The 12,214-nt window shown below is 34.8% G+C and overlaps 1 long non-coding RNA gene across 2 annotated transcripts; it reads left to right on the forward strand.

Moving 5' to 3' along the window:
- The first annotated feature begins 2,224 nt into the window (after window positions 1-2,224).
- LOC128885876 (uncharacterized) lies at window positions 2,225-11,998 on the forward strand. 2 transcript variants are annotated; one of them, XR_008459690.1, is made up of 4 exons: window positions 2,225-2,352; window positions 10,656-10,886; window positions 11,227-11,388; window positions 11,836-11,998. It is a non-coding gene; the product is annotated as an uncharacterized LOC128885876 (long non-coding RNA). The 2 variants fall into 2 exon arrangements; XR_008459689.1 differs by lacking the exon at window positions 11,836-11,998 and having other exon boundaries at window positions 11,227-11,617.
- Window positions 11,999-12,214: the final 216 nt, after the last annotated feature.

Genomic DNA, 12,214 nt, shown 5'->3' on the forward strand with positions numbered 1-12,214 from the left:
ATGAATCAACTGTTGCGTTGCAACGCACTGCAAATGATCATCAAGCTAATACCTCAGAGGCGGTCTAGTGTTGACACGAAACACGAGATTCCTTTGCTAATTAATCATGCAAAGGAGCATTCCATCGACACCTTTAATCTTCGATTAAACCTGCCTTTCACTCAACTGAACATTCCCCCTTCAGTTCTAGGTTCAGATTATGGTCACGCTTCGCGTCGGTGAGGGTTGTTCGAAGGGAGGGGTTCGATGGCTTTAAGAAAATCTCATTAAAACTGTAATTACAATTTCGCTGGGGTTGCCATTGCAATAATAAAGTACTTCTCCGCAACGCGAAACATGGCAGTGCGCTTTCCACTTCTTCGCCTCGTCCAGCCTTTTTCCACCACCTTTCCGTGCTTTCTCGCGCACTTGGGAAGTTTCCGACTCCCTGTTTCTCATCGTTCATTGTTTTGCTCTCCATAGTAGTTTTTCCCGGCTCGTTTCAGCCCCTGTTGGCAGCTTTGTCGAGCGAAATGACTCGTGCTCCTCCGATATTTGTAGTTAAACGATCACGCTCGCGCTCCGACCGGCAGACGACGGAATAAATAAATTACAATTTGCTAGAGCGTTACTGGCGCAGAGCACTGACGCGGAAATGAAAAGCCTCGTTCATATTTCGCGCGAACACCAAATACGATAGGGGGAGAAGATCGCAGAGAGCCAAATGGAATAAACAACGGATATTTAGAGGACTTTAATGAGTTTATATCATCATCTAGCGTTATTTGGGTGATATTTTACTTGAATGAAGATAAGGAATTATTTATCGATCGTTGTTTGTTTGGCATTTGAGTTGTTCGTTACATTAGTGAATCATAATCCATGCGAGGTACCCTATTCTGTTATTAATTATTCATAATTTGTTGTACGTGATGATCAATCGACAAGATAATGTTATTTACGAAATGTATTGTACACACGTGTGTAGACAATATCGGGTGTGCACGATGAAACTATGTATAATGACTTCGAATCAGCATCAAACCTTATTTGAATAAAATTTTATTTGAATAATTATACCTAATAAATTAATTGTTGAAGTCTTGATAGGTTATTCGTTATTTATGTTATTATATCTGTGCACGTAACATTAGGATGAAAATTGACATTTGAGTACTTACACCAAAGACCTATGAAATAAAAGTTACCCAAGGATGTATTCACTTTTAATTAAAATTAATTTTACCGATTCGAATAGTCAACGACAGTTCGATCACTATTTTATTTACATTTTGAATTATGTCTGTAGCTCAAGTACTTTTTTAAGAATAATATTATGTGATATTACGTACTTATGGCATAATACTTGACCCATATCTTGTACAGTTCAAGAAGCGGTATTATCGATAGTTTCATCGATCAGGCATCTCTTGAAATATGCTCCTATTGTTCGGTTTTCTACATATTCTACTTATACATGAAGTAATGCTGAAAAGTGTATAACATAAATTTTGTAGGATTTGCAATTTATTATAAAATACAGAATAGTAGTCCAGTTTAGATCATATCTATACTCCAACATTAATCATGTTTGAAAATCATAAATGAAGAGATCAGATGTTTATATAAAGCATGTTTAAATTTGAATTAGGCATCGAAATAAATAAATACAGAAATACAATAGATCATTCTAGATCCGGTGAGGATAATTCTTAATCACAAGATAAACTTTTAACTTACAATGCTATTGTAATAAATTCTAAATTCAACAATTTTAAATATTACAAATGTCTGCAATATCAGCAATTTGAAAATTCAGAATTATACAAATTGATACTCATAACGGTTGATTTCCAAGCTTCCTATCCTTATTCCCAGACACAATAACACTTTTTATCCAGCTTGAAGATCGTGTACTTCATTGTATCGTAACAGACACGTACCATTTGTGAGAACTATTGCGAGCTTCGTTCCGAAAGTACACGAGAGCGGAAATTTCTACAAGTAGGCCACGATGACAGAATCTTCAGGCTGTCAACAATGAAATGCAACAAATTCTGGTGTTAGGAGCACCGACAGCTTCGCATCAGCGCGAGATAAATTGTCCGAGATATAGGAAGCTACCCATGTAAAGCATATACGTATGTAATTCCTTATCACTTCCATTTGACACATGATCAGCACGGTGAAGATTTTACAACTAGAACGTGTATGTATAGACGGGCACGGGAGAAAACGTTACTCAGCCACGAAGCGACTTTTAAAAGCGACAGCAGTGTCAACCGTCACAGCATGCATTATTGAGCTGAAAATAAACCAGACACACTGGGCGAGGCAAGTAGATCACGAAGAGGTATGGAACCTCGATATTTGGTGAGAAATTCTAGACTGATTATTTATCTATATTTACACTCTACTATATTCATGAATGCATGCAGCATTCTTACGAAACTAATTACCAAATCTTTCAACACTAACCTTGGACAATTCTGAATTTTATAATTTTGAATATTGTGGACTTCAGTGATATTCAGTGAACTAACTACAGTTAGTTACTATTTGAACAAGAGTACAAATTAAAATTTTGAAATGAAGTAAACAAGTAAATATTGAATTGATTAGTTGGATGAACCACGGATTATTCAAATAAAATTTTGCCTATCTCTGATTTCAAGGAAATAACTTAGTTACGAGAGAGACGTGTGTCTGTTTGATTAAAGGATATATCGAGTTAAAAACTTTGAAATTTAATTTCAACTAGAAATGGTATAGTTAACCACTGACTGATCCTTTGAGAAGATTTGAATAATTAATAATTATAATGGATGGAATAGATCCGCATTATGTGGAATTTATAGACAAGATGTTCTGAAGGTGAAATTCTTTTTCGTTGTTTATTTAATTCATCTAAAATTAACGAGAGAATGACGTACGTCATTATATCCAATGTGCTCTGAACTGATGGCTTAACTTGTCTCGGCGCTAACTACAACGTCACGGCATCAAAAGCATATGGCACACAATGGAAAAACGTTAATGGCTGTGAAATAAACTTGAGAATGACTTTAGAGGAAATCGATAAGTAATTTTATTTTCTGATGGTAGCAGCAAATTTAATTCACTGTGCAACTTCTTCCTTCCTGAATATAATATTTATTCGACGTTTCAAACTCCTGACAGGACCATTTCACAATAAATTAATTCTAAACTTCGTGTCTACGGTGTAATTTACTGAATAATAAAAGATTCATTATTCAGTAAAGATTTAGATTCATCTTTAGAATTCTATAAAAAAATTCGAAATTAACATACAAAGAGAAATATATACATTTAACAAATTGAGTTTGCTGTTATTGATACGAAATAAATAAAATTACTTATGAAACAGTCTAATTTCCTGTAAAGCTAATTAATTCATACGAATAAATAAAATCGATAATTGTGGAGTTTTGGCGATATGATCGTCCAAAAATTTCGTGATCCACCTACACCACGGCAGAAGTTTTGACTGTATAATTGAAAGGATAATTTCAAGCGATGATTTTAGACGAGTTCGGAGTGAGAATAGTTTGTTTCGGATTGCGATAAATTTGTATTTAAACTCAGTTTCGTCTCTGTGCTCTATGATTAGGGAGTTGCAAGGAAGTTGGGGTTTACTTAGATAACAAAGGATTCGGATCACGTCTTCCAAGGATACTTTCTACGTTTCCCCGCTTCTACTAAAAATTTACAAACTTCAAAGTTTCCTGTAAATCTAACACTACTGATCTCAAATTTCAACACGTAGTTATTCTAACGAATACATAAGGATTATAAAATAATATAAACCTAAAAAATGAAGATATAAATATTCTATTACTTTAATTTTTATATTATTATTAACTATATGTGGTTACCACCAGTAATTTATTTTTCAATATATTTTGCGCTAATCGCGAGAAACCATTGACTTTTTGAAAATAAACAGTTGATGCAAATGTTTGTCACAGATTAGTTACATAAAATTACATTTTCATGACGGAGCACGTAACAGCTTGAATATAGCTGATAATAAGGATTACGTACTGCACTTCTATCTATTACAGGGATGATCATGGCGACAAGCTTCAGGATTAACGAACCGAATTTCGCAGAGGTGCATTGAATATTCAAGGAGATTATTCAAAACTTGGCGTTCAATCTACCTACGAAACACGTTCATTAACAATGATAAATTCTTCCCATATCAAACATCAATTGCGTGACATAACGTGAGATATTATTCATAACTTCGAGACAAATTAAACGAGACAATTGTAAATTCAACAAAATCGTGTTCATACATGTACAAATTATAAAAATTCATGTCAAGAACTATGACTACAAATAAATCATGAAAATTGCCTGGAAACTGGTAAAAAAGAAGATTATCCCTTAAATAAAAAAATGGTGACTCTGAAGGACCACGAGAATCACTGTACACCCACCTCCGAATGATTCATTCGCGTTTCACGATTGTATTTCATGTAAAAATTGATTTTATGGAGATAACACGAGCACGAGTAAATTTCGCGAGACTATATCCAGAGCGCATAAAATTTGGATTTCATGAAAGCGTTCATCGCAAGAAGCGAGTTGAATCGCACAATCTCCTATGTAACATTTCCAATTTAAGTCTATCTTTCCCCCTTTACCGTCGGTCTATCTGACGATAAATTTAGTTGGCAAACGTCGGACGCGGGGAATGCGAGCCACGTACGTCGTAAAATTACAGCATCCGACGAAGGCCACGACAGAGAAAGGGGAGAGCAATCGCTAGGGGTACGAGTGAGGCTTCAATGATAACATCCTATTGTGATGTTTAGTCCTTCTGGGAGACGTTCCGCCGCGCAAGCGGAAAAATTTCATCACGCTCTCTACTGTTTGTACACCATCGTGTATAAAATAGGAGCATCGATATTTTTGTTTGTTTTATTTCTAAACTTAGAACTATAATGGATTTGACACCATCAGGGTAGAATCTTGGTTATTGTAAGATGATCTATTGCAAACTCGATTCAGTATCAGTATTTATTTTAAATGCCCCTCGTTTCCCCGTTTATTGCATGGTATTCTGAGTAGGGTCACTAGTTATTGAATTGGTTATTTGATTAATAAAAGAACCTTGATATTTGCAACATGAACTACTGGAAGTACGAATATTGCAATCTTAATTATGGGATAGATCTCCACTTCTTACAACATGTTTAACTACTTCGACCTCAGCTACAGCAACTTCGGTTATTATAATGTTAACTATGAAATGAATCCTCGCTTATTGCAAGTTTATGTTGGAGTTAGTAATGAGGCTACGCTGTGAATGACTAGACATCGAATTGGGTACATTGATTATTGAAAGAACCTCGATATTTGTGAGAATAACTCTTGATTTCTGTATATCAATAGTCAGACCATATCATTTTTTTTAATATGGATTATAGCTGTTGTAATTATATATAGTCTTCTCATCCCTTAATAAGATGTAATATTATATATCAGTAGTAATCAAACATTTTCCACATTAAATCTCCGTTTAGGTTTCCATAATTCCATTCATGGAACGTACAAATTTAATTTAAAGTCATCAATGAAATATTCAAAATGGATATTACTACAGGACGAAAGCTTGATTAATGAGTTTTAACCGGAAACACGTTAAATCGAGCGTTATCATAATTTAGATCATCGGTGGTTGATCATTGTGGAGCTGTTTATGATGTTCATTCGAACGGAGATTTATGATTTCATTAAAAGGTCGATTATTCGATCAAGAATTTGACACACTTCCGCCGATAGTACCAACGTATTCCCTGGTGTACAGCAGTGGTTAGAAAGTATTGATCGGCCCCCTTTTACGAAATACCAATTACTTGATTAACTCGATCGTCCTTGGTGTCCATCATCGTTTCGGGAACTGCTTATGCCCGAAAACGAAGCGACTCTTGACAGGGAGTTCCATAAACAACATGTATTCCCGTTTCAGGCGATTTTCTTAATGAAATTGGCACATCGAAAATATAAATCCGAAGCACATACATCCAGTTTCGCTGAAGATGTTTATAGAAAAAGTATTTGAGTGTCCGAAAGGCACGAGAACAAAGAACCAAAATTTCAAGGTCGAGAACAATCTGATAATAAACTTAACGATTGGAGAGTCGTGGATTACTTTGGTTATGATTCCAAGGCATGTCAGAGCTTTTAAATTACGAAGCGCCTCATCCATCGTCAATATCGTGTACACGGAAAAGCGAGTGTCCTTCTGAATTCTTCAGCACTTCCGATAAAAATAAAATCGTCCTTATTATCAAATATGCAAGCAACTCATCCTGAAATATGGAACTTCCTGGTATATTGCTTCGCTCCACTTTTATTTCTCCCTAGATCCGAGAACTGTTCCACAGCATCGTTGGAATTTAATTAATACTCCGACATCTATGGCGGTTCGACTATGCACAACGACGTATTTATTGTTCAAATTACAAACAAACAGAAAAAGTAACATATAAAACACAGCAAGGAACGGAAAAGAAGAGATGACGCTAAAGGGACTGGTCTTTACGACAACAGAAGGAAACCATTTTAATAATTCTGCGCTCATCAAATGTCCAGGGACACGAAACAGGTTTCATATTTCTTTGGAATATTTTCAAAACAGTTGCCTTTTTTTAAAAAAACGTGGAACGTCTGCACCAGTATAAAAATAATATTACGAAACAAAAATTAATTTCTACTTCTCAGTGCACTTTATAAACAGAAGCATTTTTTTTTAAGTTTTCTAAATATATTTTTGGACTTTGCATTCCTAATTTTATGAAAGTTTCATGAAAACATCAATTATGCAATAAATAACGACTAACAGAGTTCTTTTGTTACTCGATATTACTAGACAATATATAACAAAATGTTAAAGAAGAAAAGAGAAACGAAAATTAATATACACAAATAAAAATGAATAGATAAAAGTAACTATTTGGAGATGAGGTATATTTGTACGTTGTTATTAACCTAAATTTTAACGTTAACGTGTTAGGAAAAATTCCTTAGGCCTTAGCAATCTCAGAATTTACTTGCTTTGTCCAATGAGGAGAATTCCAATCTCGTTCGAGAAAAATGTCTTTTAATTAAATAGGCCGTACGAATCTTGCGCTGAAAACGTTCTAGAAGCTGTGATAAGCTCCACGCGACACGTTCACGATGAAACAGGGGAAGATACCCCTGCCTCGTGGCTTTTAAATATTTTACGCAAACGAGTAACACGAGAACAAGGGGGGAAAATAGCTACGAACGTCGTATGATTTTCTTCTCCGGAGAAACGTCTGAATTTAGCGTTGTCGTGGAGTAGGGCAACCTCAATTTGCGAGAAGCTCTTATAAAACACTGTGTCTGCAAACCATAAGTCTCGAGTCTCCGACTATAGGGGCGGTTCTTGCGAAACGCCCGTTTAAGTTTCTGCTAGAAAATACAGAAAGGAATGCGACGGTAAATTCGTCATAGTCTTCTGGATAAAGCTAGTATCATCCTTGGCCGCGTCGTTCAGAGATTATTCGAATCAATAAAGTGATTTTTAACTATACAGTAAACTTGAAAATATTAATTTTCTGGCTACGTTTCCCGAATTTCGAGCGAAAAGCAATTCAGTTGCATACTGTCGGCTATTAGTTTCATTCGTTCAAGTTGTGAATTAAAATTAATTACGCGTTAATTGCCCAGCAAAAACATTGACCTAAATAAAGACAGTGGCCATTAAGCACTCTGAATCCTGGTTCACATTTGGTGAAAATATGGGTGTGCACGCGGTAAAGATGGAGAGGTGTCATTTATTATAAACTCCTATCGGAAACTGGGATATTTAATAGAGAAAACGTTTTCCGTGGAAAATTATTTCTGATAAAGGGAAGCTTTTACGCTATCGAAATATTTTGAGGAACGACGAAGATTTTTAAAAGGTAATCGTGTATGGATGGTTGTTTGTATTATTTATATTTACATTTGTACGATCGCAATATTTGATATTCTGCGAAACAATCAGATAGAGTTTAAACTTCGCTTCAAATGTTTTATAATGAAGAATGTCCAAGTAAATATGTTTTTGTTTATTACAAGAGCAAATATTTGCAATTCAGTTGCTACCAATATGTAGATATTGCAGCCAATAACATACGATTCCCCTCAGGTGTATATGAAAATACAAAAAATTCCTCAAAAATAAACAAAGCGCAGTTGTGTTTCGAGGAATTTTTAGAAATTGAAAAAGGAAAAACTAAGTCGTACAATAATAAATGGTTAATATTGAATTGCTAGAATATTAATAGAATATTCACAAGCTGACATTCACAAATTTTTGTTCACCTTTAAATATAAAATCATTTATTATTGCACGACTTATAGTTATTCTTTTTCCAATTCGTGAAGAAGCTTCTCTTTTTAAACGTTTACTCCAGAATTTATAATAGAAAAAAGATATACAAGAACACATAAGAATTTTAGAAAAAATTTAATGAGCAGTGCTTCATAAAAATAAACTGTTCCGATGTAATTTTACAAAATACTCAGTGTTTCTAAATTATAATTGTCCATTTTCTGCATGAACCACTTCTGCAGCTAGGTACCAGTGAAAATCAATCTAACGCTTTAATTTCGGTGTCAATTATAAACACTTCGTCTCCGATCACGATTTCGGCTGCCTCTGCTCGCGACTAAAGTCAAATCGCGCAACCTACAATCGTTGTTCGCGAAGGTAAACAGAGATCGAAAGTGGAGGATACAGGTCGAAAGATAGGACAAGAGAAATTGCCGGTTGTCGTTGAGAATGGCTCGAGATAAGCGAACACCAAGGAAATAAAAGACCGTGGGAAGGACACAGAAGGATGGACGGATCAATGGTTGGGTGTCAGAAAAGGGAGAAAAGTCTAATTTTCCGCGAGCACTGGGTCAAACGGACTTCGTCGAGCGGTTAATAAGATCAATTGTACAAGAAACATGAGAGACCCAAGTAAACGATGGAATGAAAGCATGTGAAAAAATGCAATGACGCGAAATTAAGGCGGAAAGATAACAGAGTAGGAGAAAGCTAAATGCGACGAGGGAAACAATTTTTCTTTGGCCGCTACAATCGAAGTGAGAGGGTTGCTTGGGGGTTCGAAGCTCTAGTAAAACCTAATTGAATGTGGAACTTGAATGACTGAATCTAATTAGGCGCGATGAGTGTTTCAATTAGGGGCGAGAACGATGTAGTTTTAATCCAATGATTCGGAATCGATTGGTGTTACATATATTTCAATGTGGCTTTCGATAATTGTCCTCTCCCAAAAAGGGAGTAAAGAAAAAACTCTGTGATCGTAAAAGCTTTGTGTTCTTGAGCTGTTAATTTGAAAAGGTATACAAAAATACAAAACTTCGTTAAATTAATTATTTCTACCTTTATCTTAAAAAAGAAATAATATTAGGAATCATTCAGACATCTTGGGATATTTAATTTTGAGAAAGATACCTAAGGTCGTTTGTTATTTTGCATTCATTTTACTCACGAACTTGGAGTTAAATTATGTTCGGAACTTGTTAATTCTCCAGAAGGCTTGGGACTATGTAAGCTGGTCCGTAAATACTCCGGAGAGTACTAAGACTGTGAACATAGCCTCACATAATAATTCTTCATATAAAGTAAACGAAACACACCTATGAGATATTGTGAAAAATATTAAATATAAAATTATATTAATCGACGCGAGTTAAACGAAATACTTCTGTCGAAATTCTAACAAATAGTTTTGAGAAAATGAAAGGCAGTATTCAGAATACAAATATCCTTCCATTTTTCAACCAAAGTAATATTTTCGCGTCGGCAAACCAAAATCACATGTCAGTAGAAGACGTCTAGAAATAATATGGCATCATCGATAAGCAAATATATATATAACATTTTCGTGTGTTCTATTTAGATAGCATTTTCCATTCTGTCAAAAACACGTAGCCACCCCTAATCCAATTTCTTTCGATGATCACGTTCTCAATCAATGTCGATAAAAGGAAAATAAGAAGAAATCGAATACACGTCAATCAACAAATTGTGATAAATTGAATCCGACTGGACTGCGGAAAAATGATTTAGGGTTTATAAATCAAAACGATACGTGAGGAAGGTTAGAATTGTGCGGGCTTCGTTTTCCCATGACACATTTTTAATTATCATTTTTAATCAAATAATCTTATATTTTTCTTTCTTAAACAGATTTGGAGTCATTTTGAAGTCGTCCATAACTTAAATTAAGGATGTAGTGGGAGTAACCGTATTCAAAACAAATTATTTGTACACATTTTCCTTTTCTAAATCTTTTTCAGTGAAATTTCATTTGATAAATTATGTAATTATACGTATCTTAATATGACTACATTAAAAAGATTCTAACACTACTCATAATTAGATGTATACTAATTTATAGTTAGTAAAGAACGCATCAAAAATTGATTACGTAGTTTATGCTTCTAGTATAAACATCAACTCGATAAATCTCCAAGTACATTTATTCGCGATAAAGCAAACACAGTATCACTTTTCCCAGAACAGAATGTCCCTTCCCAATTAAGCCGTATTCCCTCATCGATAATCGATCATGCCACGACGAATCTCAACCCACGTCAACTTCTTTCTTTCGTTTCAGTGGCAGCGAGGAATCGAAAAGCGAATACGTGCATCGCGCTCCCTTTGATCTCGCCTCTTTGCTGGAAATAACGCGCGTTATCCGAGTCTAAGAGGGACTTCTTTGAATGTACAATGTCATTGTTACCAATGACAGCGTCTTCGAATAATCTCGTGCTGCGTGAATGTCTAAATATTGGAGTCAAAGGTGGACAAAATTCTTATCTGGACACGGTGATCCATTATAGTGTAGGTATAAAGAACACTTCCTTAGGATCCTACCGTTATTATTCATGTACATGATGCGAAGAATAAGCATCTTTATACAAAAAGCTTGTGAAAAATAAATATAAAAATGTTATCTCGGTAATATGAGATTTAATTTGTAAGTATTTTGTAATCAACAAAAGATTTGTAACAAAAAATAAAGAATTTCTTGTTTATTACTTGTCCAATGAAAATAATTAGACGTGGTACAGCTTACCTCGATATCAGTCTAATTCGATAAATTTCGCAAATAATTGTTGTACAGAATTTCTATTCGTGTTCTATTTTTCGAATAAAGTTTCAAATACTCTGTGTAACGTTTGCAGTACCCGCAATTCTCTAGAGGGAAAAATCAGACATTAAGGAGAACCGACAGTAAATCAACAAATTTTTAGTGGCTACAAGGGCCAGGCTGTAAATGGATTGCCTTTTGCTGGGAAAATCTTATTAACGGATAACCGAGGGCGTAATGGAGGTCAGAGACAAAGGTATCGCGATGAGTATTAATCAACCATTCATTCTTCTTACAATAGAGAACAGCTTTAATCTGAAATATCAACATACTTTAAATAGTTTTTGTGCTTTATATTAATAGTGCTGAAATTCGAAATTTACTTTTTACAGATAGATGTTTAATCTGAGAGATAGTGTATAAAGTAAGGACTAATGTTAAAGAATTAGTTTCATGTAAAATGAGAAAGTGCTTTAGAGTGTGAATACAAGAGTATATAAAATATCAATGATAGAATACGTTTCATAGTGTTTAAAATATAAGACATTTAAATAAAATATAACTTTATTTAAATGTCGATACTCTATTCGTAGCTGTGTCGTTTGATTTCTGTCCCCCAAAAGTGTTATAAATTTGTATTACGGTATTTTTGTGTTTGTTAAGAGAGATAGCAAATGAATTGCACTTTTTAAAATACTTTTAGATAGAAATTTGAATATCAATACGTGTAACGCCGAGGATGTAAGGTTTGAAAATACTTTAAAGTCCGTTTTCCTGTGGAAACTATCCTACGACAACACGATCAAAGGCTTAGGCTACCAATTGCTTTGGGACAAGACAGCCTCTAGATTCCGGTGACGTATACAGTGAAGGGATATTGGGGATGTTTGGATTACCGGACTTCCAAGGGTCAGTGTTCCCGCATATTGCACGAATTAATCACTGATTTCATTATCAACACTGCCTTCAACAATATTTGCATAAAGTTATTGAAACTGTTTGTTGCAGCCAGGCTCGCACAGAAAATTCAATTTTATCCATTTAGATCCTGTCCCGTATTCAGCGGATGGTCATCATCCTTT

Source organism: Hylaeus anthracinus, unplaced genomic scaffold (genome assembly GCF_026225885.1).
Source record: "Hylaeus anthracinus isolate JK02 unplaced genomic scaffold, UHH_iyHylAnth1.0_haploid 11982, whole genome shotgun sequence".
Taxonomy (NCBI): domain Eukaryota; kingdom Metazoa; phylum Arthropoda; class Insecta; order Hymenoptera; family Colletidae; genus Hylaeus; species Hylaeus anthracinus.